General features: G+C 44.5%; 1 protein-coding gene across 1 annotated transcript in view; it reads left to right on the plus strand.

Moving 5' to 3' along the window:
• Window positions 1-15913, plus strand: part of snx29 (sorting nexin 29) — a 166651-nt gene that overhangs the window by 139273 nt on the left and 11465 nt on the right. The window lies entirely within an intron of this gene.

A 15913-nucleotide genomic window follows, 5' to 3' on the forward strand; every position in this document is an offset into this window, starting at 1 on the left:
GGAAGATGCTCTGAACAATTTTGACGACGTGGAATGGAAGCGTCATTTTCGCATGTCCCGGTATTATGTGCTGAGTCTGGTCCGACCCGCATGCAAGATCACCCGGTGGCGAAAACCACTGGAAGCGCGTTTGCGACTGGCAATAGTCCTTTGGTGGTACGCCACACCAGGGGAATATCGAACAATCAGCTGTGTATTTGGTGTTGGACTGTCTACTGTGTGCAACCTGGTCCACGAAGTCACAGCCCACTGATAGCGGAAAATGACTGGACCCCTTTCTCACCTGTCTGTCTATCGCGGCATACCGCTCTTCTGACTAGCTCAAAACTGGTGAAATGGCCGCGACGACGGGGTCGCGCTTATACCGGCACGGCGCCTTTCCCACATGCAGCCATTTGACCACGTTCCGGTCATTTTGCGGTACAAAGCGCATGTGGGAAAAGGGCTTTACAGTGACCCTGCCCTGGCTGGCTGGCTGTTGGCCTGTCTCTCTCTCTGTTGACCACTAATGTAGCGGTACTGTAAAGAAAAATACAGGCTATCTTGGTCTTACATCTGGAACTATAAGAACCATAGAATTTTGAAAAATAATTTGCAAAAACTGAAGTCTGAAGGAGGGCATGGCCTTACCAGTGTTTAGGCATGTTGAACAAACGATGTTGAACAAACAACGGTTATCTGCAAAACATGCACCAAACCCGTCGGCTCCATAAAGTCAACCCCAGTGAGTCAAGTCAACACAGCGAGGTGCATGTGTGTGCGCACGTGTCTCAAAACGAAGTAATTTATCATCACTACACCATTTACAGAAGCAGATTGATAATCAACTATAATAATGTTTTTCTGCAAATTGTGTCTCAGCGTTTCTGCGTGGCACTCAAGGTTAGGTCTGGCCAATATTGTGACTAGATGAGACCTAGATCTCGTTTTAGATTTTGTTATGGTAATATCGTGATACTACATACTTTTCCTGGTTTTAAAGGCTGCAGTAAAGTGAAGTCATTTTCTGAGCTTACCAGACAGACTGTTCTAGCTGTTCTATTATTTGCCTTATATCATTATTCACTGATGATTTTTTTTAATCAAAAATCACATTGTGTAAATATATTTTGTAAGAGTCCATATCGCCCGGCCCAATTTACAATTGAAAATCTAGCCCACTTTGTAGAAAATACCAAGATATATCATATTTCGCCATTCAGCCTAAAAATACTGAGATATGATTTTTGGTCCATATTGCCCAGCCCTACTAAGATCTTTGTTGTCATCAGTGTTGGGGCTAGTAACGTGTTTTAGTAATGACCATGTTAGTTTTTCAATTATTGTAATCTGTTAATAGTTACATTACATAGAATATTTTTTACTCACTGAATTTTTCATGTATACATGAGACTTTACAAAATGTTTGGTCATGGAAAAGTCATCAAAAAGTCATGGAAATCCATTGGTCAAAATGTGTATGAACCCTGAAGGGTTAAATCAAGCATTTATGAGAGATTTCAAAAATATCGAGATATACATGTATATCGTGTATCGCGATATACCCGAAAAATATCGCGATATTCTTTAGATGCCATATCGCCCAGCCCTACCTTCAGCTGGAGGTAGAACTTGTCATCTTCGGCTGCTCGGAGTCCTCTCTGGACTTCCCTACAGCTGTGCAACAATCTCTGACACAGGGGACAATTGTTAAAAAGGCGGGTTAATTATTCAGGAAATAAAAAAGTGGTTATACTGAGTTTAGATGAGGTTACCTACCACCATCCCTGCTCGACTTGTCTCTTGGCACTCTGACTCCCCACACTTCCTCTCTTTCGCTGACATACACTCTCTCTCTCTCACACACACACCCTTGCTGTTCACTTGTAGGGAAAAACATTGCCCTGGGTCCCAGTAGCTTGATGGCCTCTCTATAACGAGGACCCTGACCCTGATCCTCTGGCTAGTGGGATTTGGCCCTGACTGACCCTGATCCTCTGGCTAGTGGGATTTGATGCTGTCTCCCCGTCTTCAAAGACACTGCTCTTTCACGGCTCAAAACTGGAGTGAATGCTGAGTCACATGTGAGTGTGTGCGTATGTGTGTGTGTGTGTGTGTGCGTGCGTGTGTGTGCGTGTGTGTGCGTGTGTGTGTGTGTGTGTGTGTGTGTGTGTGTGTGTGTGTGTGTGTGTGTGAGAGAGATCGTGCGGAAGTTATCAAACTCCTAGACAGACGATGTCAGTGTCCTAGAAGCAGAGCTGGAAAGAGTACTGACAAATCCTACTGAATTACAAGTATTGCTACTTTAGTGAAAATTAACTCAAGTACAAGTAAAAGTACTAGTCAAGGAAATTACTCAAGTAAGAGTAAAAAAGTAGCCGATTTAGTACTCAAGTACTAAGCTACATTTTGCGTTACTTTAAAAATGTCTCTGTCCTTTGCCAGACGAGCTAGAGCTGCTATAGCAGCAGCAATATCCCAATCACATGCATCCATTTTGCTATAGCTATCAGCAGCTTCAAATGGAACTGAGATTTCTGAACTAATCTGACGATGGGATCATTACAGTTTGATCGTCTACACCTGTCTAATTAAATTGGCCAATTTTGAGGGGGATTTAATTGAATTGACCACTGCACTAATGAGTCACCAGTTTGGGCGCCCTAAATGTGGAAGTGATTCTGGACCTGTTAGCGAGCAGTCCCACCTGTTAGCGTGCTGATTTTGCAAAAGAAAAATCTGAATTTACTCATTTACTCAGTGTACATTTAAAAGTACTCAAGTAGCATATCTATCATTTCAATTACTCAAGTACGAGTAAAAGTATAGTATTATAAAAAGTACTTTAAAAGTACAAATCCTCAACAAACTACTCAAGTACTTGTACTCCCATTGGACAGCGGGTTTGTTTGTGTGAGTGGTTGGTTTTCACCGTCAGCCATAGAGACACTGTCATCATTCAGAAACCACGGCCAAAACGGGGGCAAACAAAAACTCCCCCCTTCCCCCCAATTCTGGGGTTTCCCCTATGTCACGTGTTGCACACAAAGATCACATATAGATGAAGATGAAGACTCCAACTTACTTCCTTGACAGCTAGATCCACATTTTTCTTCTTACCAATTCTCAATGGCTTCCTTGTTTTGAGTACAAGAAAACTTTAATTGGTGATTTTTTTACATTTGTTGTCTGCGCAGCCCACCACACAACAGCTTTTAGCTATGTTTAATTCAAGGGAAATGACGCTGGTGTATGGAAGTGAATGGAGAGCTTTCCCCCGTGATGGGCGTGGCCTATTTCATGCAGTGTCTCTATAGTGGCAGGTTTTTGTTAGCTGCGACCAGCAGCTCTATAAGCTGTGATGGGCAAACTACTTGGAAAATGTAATGAGCTAAGCTACAAGTTACTCTACATCAAACATAGAGACACTGCGTAACGCGTCATCATTCAGAAACCACGCCCAAGACGGGGGAAAACACAAACTCCTGTCCAATGCTGGCGTTCTCCTATGTCACATGCATGGTTGCGTGTTGCACCAAAAGATCGTATATACGGAAGATGAACACTCCAACTTAATTCTTGACAGCTAGATCCACATTTTTCTTCTCGCCAATTGCTTCAATGGCTTCCTTGTTTTGCTCAGGAGTACAAAAAAACTTTAACTGGCGATTTTTTACATTTGTTTTCTGCGCAGCCCCACCACACAACAGCTTTTAGCTATGTTTAATTCAAGGAAAATGACGCTGGTGTGTGGAAATGAACGGAGCTCTTCCCCCGTGATGGGCATGGCCTATTACATGCAGTGTCTCTATAGCTTCACTACATTGAAGCTATTCCCGGAGAAATGTAGCAAGCTAAGCTACGAGCAACATGGCAAAAGTAGTTTGCTACATCGAAGCTACTTTTTTTTTTTTACATTGAATCAACTTCACGCCAAATCAATGTTATCTGAGTGATCAAGAAAAACTTCCCACCAAACAAATAGGCAAGAAAAAAAAGCTTGGTTCAATGTTTTCATCAAACAAACTGAAACTTTCATGCCACATGGTTCATGTATGCAAAATCATTTTAAATCAACCAGCCATAGGACACGTGATCACGTGACGTCTCTGAAGAAGACTGCAGGAGGTCGGCAGTTGAAACATGTCAAGTATGACAAACCAAAAACCTAAGTCTTTCCATATGAACAATCAATTACTGTTAGTTTAAGATTAAAATAACACACACACACACACACCACTCTGAATTTAGCAGTCTGACTGAACTCTCATCAGCTATTAAGATTGTTTTGTCTTGTAGCCATCTGTTATTTATGTGTCTTTTGTGATTCATCACTCTAACAGTACGTTGCACAGTGTACTTGTTTATTCATTCATCTTTATTTGTAAGGGACCGTGTACAATATTAAACATTGATGTTGCCATTTGATGCATTGTACATTTTCTACAGTGCCTTGACAGGTTACAATTAACCCAATTAAGTGCATACATGTGCCGCACAATCCACATGAACGGAGATGGTACAAATTAACAATATAAACACATTAACCATTTACATATAATACACATGAACTTTGACAATGACAATACATCACGGCATAGCACACATGGGAAACAATAGATAATAGACTTGTAGTGTGTTTGTTTGGTTTTCTCTCATCAACAATTAGACGAATGAAAGCCATTCTGATTTAGATGCATTCAGTCTATCTTTCTATGTTGAAAGGAGAATTTTGATATTTTTCAACCTGGACCCCCCTCCTAATTTTTTGTGTCTAAATGACTCATTGGGACAGCAATTTTGGAATTTGGTCCAGTATTGACCAAGATCGCAAAGCATCCATATACGTGCACTAACAAGCTTGTTTTTGCAATGGACAGGCTCATATTGTTACTGTATTACACACACAATGATGTACGCGCACGCATGCACGCGCACACACACACACACACACACACACACACACACACACACACACACACACACACACACACACACACACAATCGGGACAAAATATCGGGTGGCAGCCATCTTTTCATCTGTAAACAAGTTGGCAACACTTGCTGGAAGCTAGAGCCCCAGCATGCGTCGTCAAGCAGTTGGATTGCCGTACGTGTTGCAAAATGCTGCGAAAACTCTCATAGGATGTGTTTACATGTCTAATGCGACTAAAATCGGAATACTCCACGTCTTAATTTGATTTTCGTTTACATGACAGTCTCTTATTCAGAGTTTTGTCTTAATCTGGTTAATATGGGAATATTGCAGTCCATGTAAACAAGCTCACTGATTTGATTCCCAAAAGATAGCCTCCAGCCATTAGCTGTCCCTCCCCGACGTGTGTGGAGAGAGAGGGAGAGATATGCAGATAGAAACAGCAGAGTTTTTCTGTTGAGAATAAACCGAGCAGACCTGACCAGCATCATCTGGTCCATTTCAGGAGCTTGCTGCTGAAAAGTTTGGCGCATAATGGCGATATTTATGGCAATATTTGCACATATCCAAAAACCTGTTGATTAAGTCTTTCATATTAACACATTCACTGCCAGCCGTTTTTTCAATACTGTAGGTAGATTCTGCCAAGGTTTTTTTTTGAGGATTCTGGCTCATCTTTCAAGAGCCGAGGATTCTTTTCTGCTAAGATTTTGTGAACACAAATGATCTCAAAAGAACTAATAGAATGTGTGCTTTCTCTGTCTAAAAGAGTTAGTTTGTAGAGTTAGTAGTTATGTAGGCATTAGCAGTAGAATACAGCATGGTTTCAGCGTCTGAAAATTTATTCTGAGATAAATGGCTTTTTGTGAAATTCGATAGAACAGTCACTTTAACCATTTATTTTTGGCGTAAGACGTCAGACATCTAAACAATAGTTTTGAACAGTAATTTCCTCCATAGCAGCAGGAAACCCCCCTCTCCTACAAACTCCTCCCTCCATGGGTGTGTCTCTAGTGGCTTTGCAGCGTTTGTCACAAGCGAGGCTCTGCCTGTCTGTGCTGCCTGGCTGCTGGCGGCTGCTCTTTGGGCGAGTCTGCATGAGTCGTTTCGATTGTGAGCTCAGCTGCAATGAAGCTGCGTGCGAATGTGGGCTTTCTGCGGGTGTTTCAAAGTGTGTTGCACGCATAATCTATTATGCAAATTTGCAATCCCCCACCGCCAGCTCCCAGCGCGATAATGCGCGAAAGCGAAAGCGTTTTCGCCAATCCATTTTACAGTATGAGAGAATGGTTTCCTCGCGCGTTCCCCTGCAGTTTTGGCTCTGCTTTTTCTAGTCTGGAGAGCACTGTCGCCACTTAGTGGGTCGGTGGAATGGGTTGTACACGTTCAGTGGCTCCAATTTTTTTATAGGAGACGTAGGGGGCGTTGATCCACGTCCCACCGTCAAAAAAAAAAAAAAAAAAAATTTAAGACGAGATATCTCGTCATTGGCAGTCAACCGTTGGATTTTGTAAGACGAGATATCTCGTCAATGGCAGTGAATGTGTTAAAAGTAGGCTATGTTAGGCCAGAGTCATAGAACTATACAGTAGGACGAATCAGCGTGACGTCACTTGCCACTAGGGCATTCACCGACTAGTCGACTAGTAAAACCACTAGTCGACACTGTGCTTAGTAGTCGACTAGTCGTCATTCTTGGTTTTCCCTCTTTCCACAGTGCAGTGTTAATAATGCAGTACAGCAGATATGCCACTGGGGGGCACTGCCGCGCTGTGGGTACCTTGCGACCATTTGCGACCCTTCCAATCCACGAAGAAGAACGAGTGCAACAATAACAAACCTAACAAGTCACATGACTTTCTTTTCGTTTTTACGGTATTTTAGTAATACTCAATAGCATAAACCATTACTTCATTTTAGTGCAGCCAGTTGTTTGTACGGTGTCAGGAAAGTCACTTTTGATGGATACTAGGAAGCATCCTATCGGACTGTATGTGGACAGCGGCCCAGGCTAGGTTGCTAACTAACGTTAATTTCGGAAAACCTCTCCTCGCGCCCCAAAGCAGGACTACACAGCCAGCAGGATAGCAGCATGGCAGACCTTCAAGTGTAAGTGGAGTTTGTTTTAACCATCCTTTATTAAATGACTAGCTGTCATTACTTAAGTAACGTTACCCATTTGTTTGTATAATAATAATAATAATAATGCGCCGGTTTCACACTTTTAATTTGAAGGCCGAAAAAGGAAATGGTGTGATAGTAAATTGAATTGACACTGGTCTGTCAATTCTATCATTTCACACGTACCATTTCCCTTTTTCGACTTTAAAATTAAAAGTGGAAAAACAACGAAACGTTAGCGTGTGAAGCCTCGGCCTATCTGGATTATAAAAGTATAACTTTAGAGAAAACAGCCATCAGCCATGCCGTTTTATACAAATTTATTGCCAAATGCTTTGGGAATCAAGCTTGGTCAGAAAAGGTCTACTACATTAGCTAGTTATGCCTGCATCTCAATAGCCCTGCTGCCTGGTTGTATTTGAGACCTTTTGACGTGAGTTGAGCGTTTTTATTGGGGGGAGAAAAAAACCCCGACTAGTCAACTTCACTAGTCGTGAATGCCCTACTTGCCACCCAGAAATGCGGAACCCCGCAGTTATTAGTATGAGTTGTGTCAAACAAACGTTAATATCTCAAAAACTATACATCACATCGCTTATATTTTGACATTCTGAGAGAGCAGAATTAGCATAAGAGTTTGATGTATAATATATGCATGTCGTGCTAAAGTTGTGTGAACTGTCGCCGTTTTTAAAATGTAAACATAGTCAAGCCGGCTAGAGCAGACACTCGCGCCTCGCGCCACTTGGGCTCCATAGGGTTCCATTGCCATTGCCACCCAGTGACGTGGTTTGTTTACCAAAGTGCTGCTCGGCTGATCCCTCCTATATGAGTTGCATCATGGATTTCCTCCGCAAGTATTTTGGACTTCCGCTGGCGCCACTCTTTAAACACTCGGTTAGGCATGTTTAGGGTTAGAGTTAGGGTTAGGGTTAGATGAGCATGTTGCTCATCTCTTTCCCATCAGAAATGTGGGCCTTACTTTTCGCATGCCAGAGACGATAAATTAAATTATTTTATACCATGGTCTGGGTGAATACTTGATTCTGATTGGCTGCAGGGTGTACATTAAAAAGTGATAATGTACACCTAGTAAAGTAGTTCAGTCAAATGGTCTGTTCACCATTCATATCAATGCGCCATAGTTTCAACAGTGGTATCAAGAGAGCTGTTTGAGCTCTATACCACCGTTAAGGGTTAATATGGCACTTTTGTAAGTTGAGAAAAAAAATGAGTCGGTCAAAGTAAGTATTTAAATCACCCCTGTGTGCTCAGTTTATCAAAAATAACTCTTATTTACAATTTTGATTTTTGTTTCTGAGATTTCCCTCCTGACAGAATCTTCATTGCGAGCAGAGCGATCTGAGCCCTCCATTCACTCCAATGGACCAGTTTTTTACCTCACAAAAGTTACAAGAAGTAAGGTCCTGGATTAAGCAGGGCTATCAAGTTACAGTAAAATGGACCCTTTGTGATGTACTTTGAAAGGGTCAGACGTTTAAAAAATTCTAATTGTATATTATCAGCTTTATTTATGCATCCAAACGTAGCGCAAGCCCCCTTCCTGGCTAGTCATTTGGCTACATGGTTAATCATTTTCGACCTCCGCTGACGCAACTCTCGCTTTCACTTCCTGAAATCTCTTCGCCTGTAAATGTTAATATACTTGGCCAATACGTATGTAACATACAAAATAAAGCAAGCGCCCAAACGGTAATGTCTTCATTTACTGTAGAACGCAAAACACCCGCATTCCTGGGATAAAGTTAACGTTTGTGTCTGCTTTAAAACGGAGGCAAGATGCGTCGCAAACTGAGGTAAAAACCCTGATTGAGATGCACATTTCGAATGGGCTGTATACATGTCCAAAGACTGCTCCTAAAAGTACCCAAATAATATGGGCATATCCCACATCGGAAAATGCTAAATTCAGAAAAAAGGCCAAATTCGGAAAATCCAACCCGGAATATGCTGTTTACATGATCCTTACCAAATTCAGAATATTATTAATAATTATTAATAATATTATTTTCTGAAAATAATAGTGGAATATTGTGTGCATGTAAATGTAGTCACTGTCCCACGTGTAGTTTGCTGCTTGTGAACCAATCCTCCATCCCCTCCACTTTCCTTCTCTCCTCCTTTCTCTCTCTCTCTCCCTCTCTCTCTCTCTCTCTCTCTCTCTCTCTCGTGCTTTCATCTGTTACAAAGTGTCACTTTAACTACTAGATTTCCGCAGATCCAAAGCTGCCTGAGAGACACACGCACAGGGCGTCTTGCCACACTAGCATCATGTGCCGCTAATGATGGAGAAACGTTCATGTCAGCAGTGTTTTAGTTGGTTTAGAGAGAGAGAGAGAGAGAGACCTTCAAAAGCCTTCTAACTGTCAGGATGAAACGAAGGAGCTGTCACTAGAGATCAGGTAGCAGGGGAGTTTTATATATGCACGCGCGCGCACGCACACACACACACACACACACACACACACACATCCTCATTGACATGCTAGTGCTAACTCTATTACACGCTAATGCCTAGTTCACACTAGGTGCTCCGAGCCCCTCTGCGAGGTGTTTTTGGAGCTCGGCGACAAACTCCCCCCGATCAGAGGCAAATCACGTCGGCTCAGCGCTCGCAAATCGGTGCTCGCTTGTTAAGTGTTGAAAGATGCGAGCGGGGAGGAGCTCCCCAAATGCACGCCGATGAGGAGGTCCCACAGGTATCTAGCCTGCTACATATCTGCTCTTGTCAGGAGAGAAGAGCGTAGTGAGGCAGACACGATGTCTGCTCTCTGCAGGGTACAAGCATGCGCTCAATAGTATAAGCAGGCAAGTGGTCTGACGGAGGAAGCCATTCTTACAAACTGGTACAAACTGTTGTCCCACAACCAAGAAAACAAATTTAAAAAGCATTTAAGGATCTATGCAAATCTTCGATATTTACTAAGATCATCCTATTATCCATTGAAAGCTGAAATAATGCTTGAGATAAATAGATTCTCCTGGTCAAATATCTTGTAATGTGTGATCCCCTGTCGCAGCTCATATAGTCTGAAAACCACAACAACCTCAAAGTTGTGTAGTGTGAAAAGAACAGCGACTGACGACCGGCAGCCGTCGGGTAAGGACCTTCTCTCATCACTCTCATCATGCCTATTAACACCCCTACACACACACACACACACACACACACACACACACACACACACGCACAGACACACACACGCACAGACACACACACACGCACAGACACAGACACAGACTCACACTCGCGTCAAATGATTGACAACACCAAGAGAGACACGGAGCCAAAGCGTTCAGAGAGCATCTGCTACAGTGTGCTATGGATTTGACTGACATGGACACTTATGGGAAACTTCACCCACATACCCTAACACATGTATATCATGTAACAGCTTACCTACTGTACACACACACGCGCGCGCGCACACACACTCACACACACTTATGAGATTAGCTATGCTAACGCTTGCCTGAGTTATCAGGCAGCTTGCATACTGTTGCCTGTTTAATAGACAGCAGTTGTAACTTGGTAGTGTGAGGATTCGTGACTGCTGGAGCACTGGATGTCATGTGGAAGGTGATTCACTGAGCTGCCAACCTGCTGTGAGCTTCACTGTAGCATGAATCTGATATTGCATTTGACAAGCGTCACAAGACAAGTCATTTGACACAATGTGGAATAGATGTGTGTGCCAGTGTAAGCATTGTCACGGCTGTAGTTTTGGTACTACTACATTACATTTCTGGCCCATTTTCCAACATTTTGAGGATCACACCCACCGCCCTATTGTAATAACAACCTTTCGCACTATACAGTATTGTGGTTACCAGAAATGTATTTCTTATGTAAGAAAACTTAACTGCTTCCCTGTCAGTTACTTCTTTGATTGATTTTTTTTCTTTCTTGGTTTTTCTCCTGTTTTCTCCCCTATAGATAAAACAGTAATGAGGGTTTCCAACTTCTAATCATGGAAGTTGGAAACCCTCATTAGTGTTTTGCTTGCACCTGTGTTTACCCTGCCTTTTTGACACAAAATGGCCCCCGTGAAAAGGGTCGTTTGTACTTGGCCAATAGAGCTCAACAGGCACGTGACTTTTCGTGATGTAATTTGCCCCGGAAGTAAGTTCCGCATCCATTTTCCCCGTAGACATTTCGATAAATCCAAATATAATGAGTTTTTAAGGCTGGAACCAAGCCAAAAAGTCTTCCAGAGAATCCTGAGTGACCATAAAACATTCGGTTTAAGCGAGAACAAAAAATAACAACGGGGGAAAAAATCCCATCCCAATTCCAAGAGCAAGTTTAGATTTTTTTTATGGCCAATTTGCCCCCCGAGCCCCTGCTAATGAGCTAATGAGACTGTCTCCTGTCCTTTAGGAGAGCTTGTCCAGCTGGGTAACCTAGCAACTCAGACGATGATACAACACACACACAGATGCACACCCAAACACACTCCCCCTTCATCCCCAACCCCCCTCCCTTTGACAGCTCCTAAAAAGCTGATTTGTCAGGGGCCCGGCCAGGCAAACAGGCTAAATGTTCCCTCGTCGTGGCTGTCAAATCCTCCCAGGCGGCTCCACGCGGCTAGGCAGAGGAGGGGCAGAATGATGACATCAAAGCCCGCGCGGCTGGGCAGAGGAGGGGCAGAATGATGACATCAAAGCCCGCGCGGCTGGGCAGAGGAGGGGCAGAATGATGACATCAAAGCCCGCGCGGCTAGGCAGAGGAGGGGCAGAATGATGACATCAAAGCCCGCGCGGCTGGGCAGAGGAGGGGCAGAATGATGACATCAAAGCCCGCACGGCTAGAGGAGGGGCAGAATGATGACATCAAAGCCCACGCGGCTGGGCAGAGGAGGGGCAGAATGATGACATCAAAGCCCACGCGGCTGGGCAGAGGAGGGGCAGAATGATGACATCAAAGCCCGCGCGGCTAGGCAGAGGAGGGGCAGAATGATGACATCAAAGCCCGCGCGGCTGGGCAGAGGAGGGGCAGAATGATGACATCAAAGCCCGCACGGCTAGAGGAGGGGCAGAATGATGACATCAAAGCCCGCACGGCTAGACATAGGAGGGGCAGAATGATGACATCAAAGCCTGCACGGCTAGGCAGAGGAGGGGCAGAATGATGACATCAAAGCCCGCACGGCTAGGCAGAGGAGGGGCAGAATGATGACATCAAAGCGAGGAGGGGCAGAATGATGACATCAAAGCCCGGTCGCTGTCAGACCCCAGAGTCCAGCTGGCAGGTCTCTCGCCGGCCGCCCCTCATCCATGTCCATTACCCCCCCTTCCCCCCCCCCCCCCCCCACACACACACAGTGGAGGGGGGGGGGGGGGGGTTCACCACTGAAACAACTCAAAACATCATTATACCCTGAAGCTGAATACAATGACATTATGTAAGAGTCTCTAAGCGTCTAAGGCAACACTAGCAGAAAAATTGCACTCACGCGACGAGCATTTGCCCTTGACAGAAGCGGTTCACCCCTCTTTACCTACCAAGAGCGGAGGAAGGGGAGCCAAGGCTGCCCTGATTAATTATTCAGGAACTAGAAAGTGAATAATGAACTAGTCTTAGTATGTTGTGTTCACATATTATGCAATATGCATGTTTCACGCTTTTAATTATGACAAGGAGACATTGTGGACGTCTTGCAGGAGCATTCCTGAATTGCCTGTGATGTTTTATGCATGGTGCGGCCCGGCGCTCTCTCTGTGTGTTTACACATGGCATTAAGAGAACAGGCTGGTGTGGGCGGGGCCTCTGGTGGGGGCGGGGCCTTCTGGTGTGGGCTGACTAGGTGGAAAGTGTTGACCTTGTTTTGTTGCCAGCATGTACCGTTGCTGTCCGCTCTCATTTAGCTCAAGTGTAGCGCAGGTTCAAATCACTGCTCAGGTTGATGTGTCTGAGTAAAGTGTATCACAGGTTCAAATCACTGCTCAGGTTGATGTGCCTGAGTAAAGTGTATCACAGGTTCAAATCACTGCTCAGGTTGATGTGCCTGAGTAAAGTGTATCACAGGTTCAAATCACTGCTCAGGTTGATGTGCCTGAGTAAAGTGTATCACAGGTTCAAATCACTGCTCAGGTTGATGTGCCTGAGTAAAGTGTATCACAGGTTCAAATCACTGCTCAGGTTGATGTGCCTGAGTAAAGTGTATCACAGGTTCAAACCACTGCTCAGGTTGATGTGCCTGAGTAAAGTGTTGCTCAGGTTCAAATCACTGCTCAGGTTAATGTGCCTGAGTAAAGTGTATCACAGGTTCAAATCACTGCTCAGGTTGATGTGCCTGAGTAAAGTGTTGCTCAGGTTCAAATCACTGCTCAGGTTGATGTGCCTGAGTAAAGTGTAACACAGGTTCAAATCACTGCTCAGGTTGATGTGCCTGAGTAAAGTGTTGCTCAGGTTCAAATCACTGCTCAGGTTGATGTGCCTGAGTAAAGTGTAACACAGGTTCAAATCACTGCTCAGGTTGATGTGCCTGAGTAAAGTGTAGCTCAGGTTCAAATCACTGCTCAGGTTGATGTGCCTGAGTAAAGTGTATCACAGGTTCACACCACTGCTCAGGTTGATGTGCTTGAGTAAAGTGTTGCTCAGGTTCAAATCACTGCTCAGGTTGATGTGCCTGAGTAAAGTGTTGCTCAGGTTCAAATCACTGCTCAGGTTGATGTGCCTGAGTAAAGTGTAACACAGGTTCAAATCACTGCTCAGGTTGATGTGCCTGAGGAAAGTGTTGCTCAGGTTCAAATCACTGCTCAGGTTGATGTGCCTGAGTAAAGTGTAACACAGGTTCAAATCACTGCTCAGGTTGATGTGCCTGAGTAAAGTGTAGCTCAGGTTCAAATCACTGCTCAGGTTGATGTGCCTGAGTAAAGTGTAGCGCAGTTCACTGCTCAGGTTGATGTGCCTGAGTAAAGTGTATCACAGGTTCAAATCACTGCTCAGGTTGATGTGCTTGAGTAAAGTGTAGCGCAGGTTTAAATCACTGCTCAGGTTGATGTGCCTGAGTAAAGTGTAGCTCAGGTTCAAATCATTGCTCAGTTTGATGTGTCTGAGTAAAGTGTAACACAGGTTCAAATCACTGCTCAGGTTGATGTGCCTGAGTAAAGTGTAGCGCACGTTCAAATCACTGCTCAGGTGTAACACAGGTTAAAATCACTGCTCAGGTTGATGTGCCTGAGTAAAGTGTAGTGCAGGTTCAAATCACTGCTCAGGTGTAACACAGGTTCAAATCACTGCTCAGGTGTAACACAGGTTCAAATCACTGCTCAGGTTGATGTGCCTGAGTAAAGTGTAGCGCAGGTTCAAATCACTGCTCAGGTGTAACACAGGTTCAAATCACTGCTCAGGTGTAACACAGGTTAAAATCACTGCTCAGGTTGATGTGCCTGAGTAAAGTGTAGTGCAGGTTCAAATCACTGCTCAGGTGTAACACAGGTTCAAATCACTGCTCAGGTGTAACACAGGTTCAAATCACTGCTCAGGTTGATGTGCCTGAGTAAAGTGTAGCGCAGGTTCAAATCACTGCTCAGGTGTAACACAGGTTCAAATCACTGCTCAGGTGTAACACAGGTTCAAATCACTGCTCAGGTGTAACACAGGTTCAAATCACTGCTCAGGTGTAACACAGGTTCAAATCACTGCTCAGGTTGATGTGCCTGAGTAAAGTGTAGCGCAGGTTCAAATCACTGCTCAGGTGTAACACAGGTTCAAATCACTGCTCAGGTGTAACACAGGTTCAAATCACTGATCACACTCAATGCGGAAGAGCGGAGCAGAAGCGGGGCTGTGTTGAGTTGCCTGGCTGCTGAGTCCATATACGGGTGTGGGTGTGCCTTGCTGGTTGCTTGACTGTCATTGGCTATTGAGGAGCATTCTGCAGACTCTGCTGCAGCCAGCTTGTATTATACGGCCACTCAGAGAACAGCGTTCAGAGCAGAGTTGAATCGCATTGAGAACATAGAGATTGCGGCTCCTAATTTTATATACTTGGCGACATTTAATTCTGTTTGACTGGGTGGTTAATAAAACACATTTTCCTGTGGTGTGACAAACTCAAAACACATATTTATACAGTATATATTTGCGTTTGGTTTCCAGGGACTTTAACTCATTGAGTGCCATGGATGAGTATGTTCGTCAATTGGTTTAGTAACGTAGAGTGCCAACGACGAGTATGTTCGTCAATTGCGTTTTTTGACGGTGGGACGTGCATCAAAGCCAGATCCATCTCCTGTGAAAGTATGGTGGCTGTTGAATGTGTAAAAGCTATTTTAGGGACCCATTAGGTGGCGACAGTGCTCTCCAGATTAGAGAAAGGCGAGGAAAAAAGAGAGAAGTAATGGGGAAACGGAAATCGCATCGATATGCGTGAAGCATAACGTTAGCTGTGCCTGTGAACAGCAGTCATCTGCTGCCACAATTGAGCCCCATCCATGTCCGCTGCGATAGCCCCTCCATATGATTTAGTTGCCGACACCAGCCTCTTTCTGAAAAGTTACATTATTCTCAGCTGGGAGCGGGCGACAGGCTGTGAAAAAGCGGGGTGCAGCGGACTTTTCAGTGCAGAGCAAACGCACTCGCAGCAGAGCCCCAGAGAGACACTCCCACTCGGACTCCACTCGGAGGAGGAGGAGGGGGGTGGGGCACGCAGGGCACTACAGCATACAACCATTGACACAGACCCAGGCAGCAGCAGGCTGATGCACAGAGACAGGCAAACAAGCTAGAATAGGCTATCTGATGCCCACCAGCAGTAAATCAAGACCAGCAAGAAGGTGTAGGGTCTGCGCACGCAGGGGCCAGCGCTGCTGGTTGCAGCTAAAAAATATTATTTGGCCAAACAAAAT

The sequence above is a fragment of the Poromitra crassiceps genome (assembly GCF_964638095.1).
Source record: "Poromitra crassiceps genome assembly, chromosome: 4".
In the NCBI taxonomy this organism is placed as follows: domain Eukaryota; kingdom Metazoa; phylum Chordata; class Actinopteri; order Beryciformes; family Melamphaidae; genus Poromitra; species Poromitra crassiceps.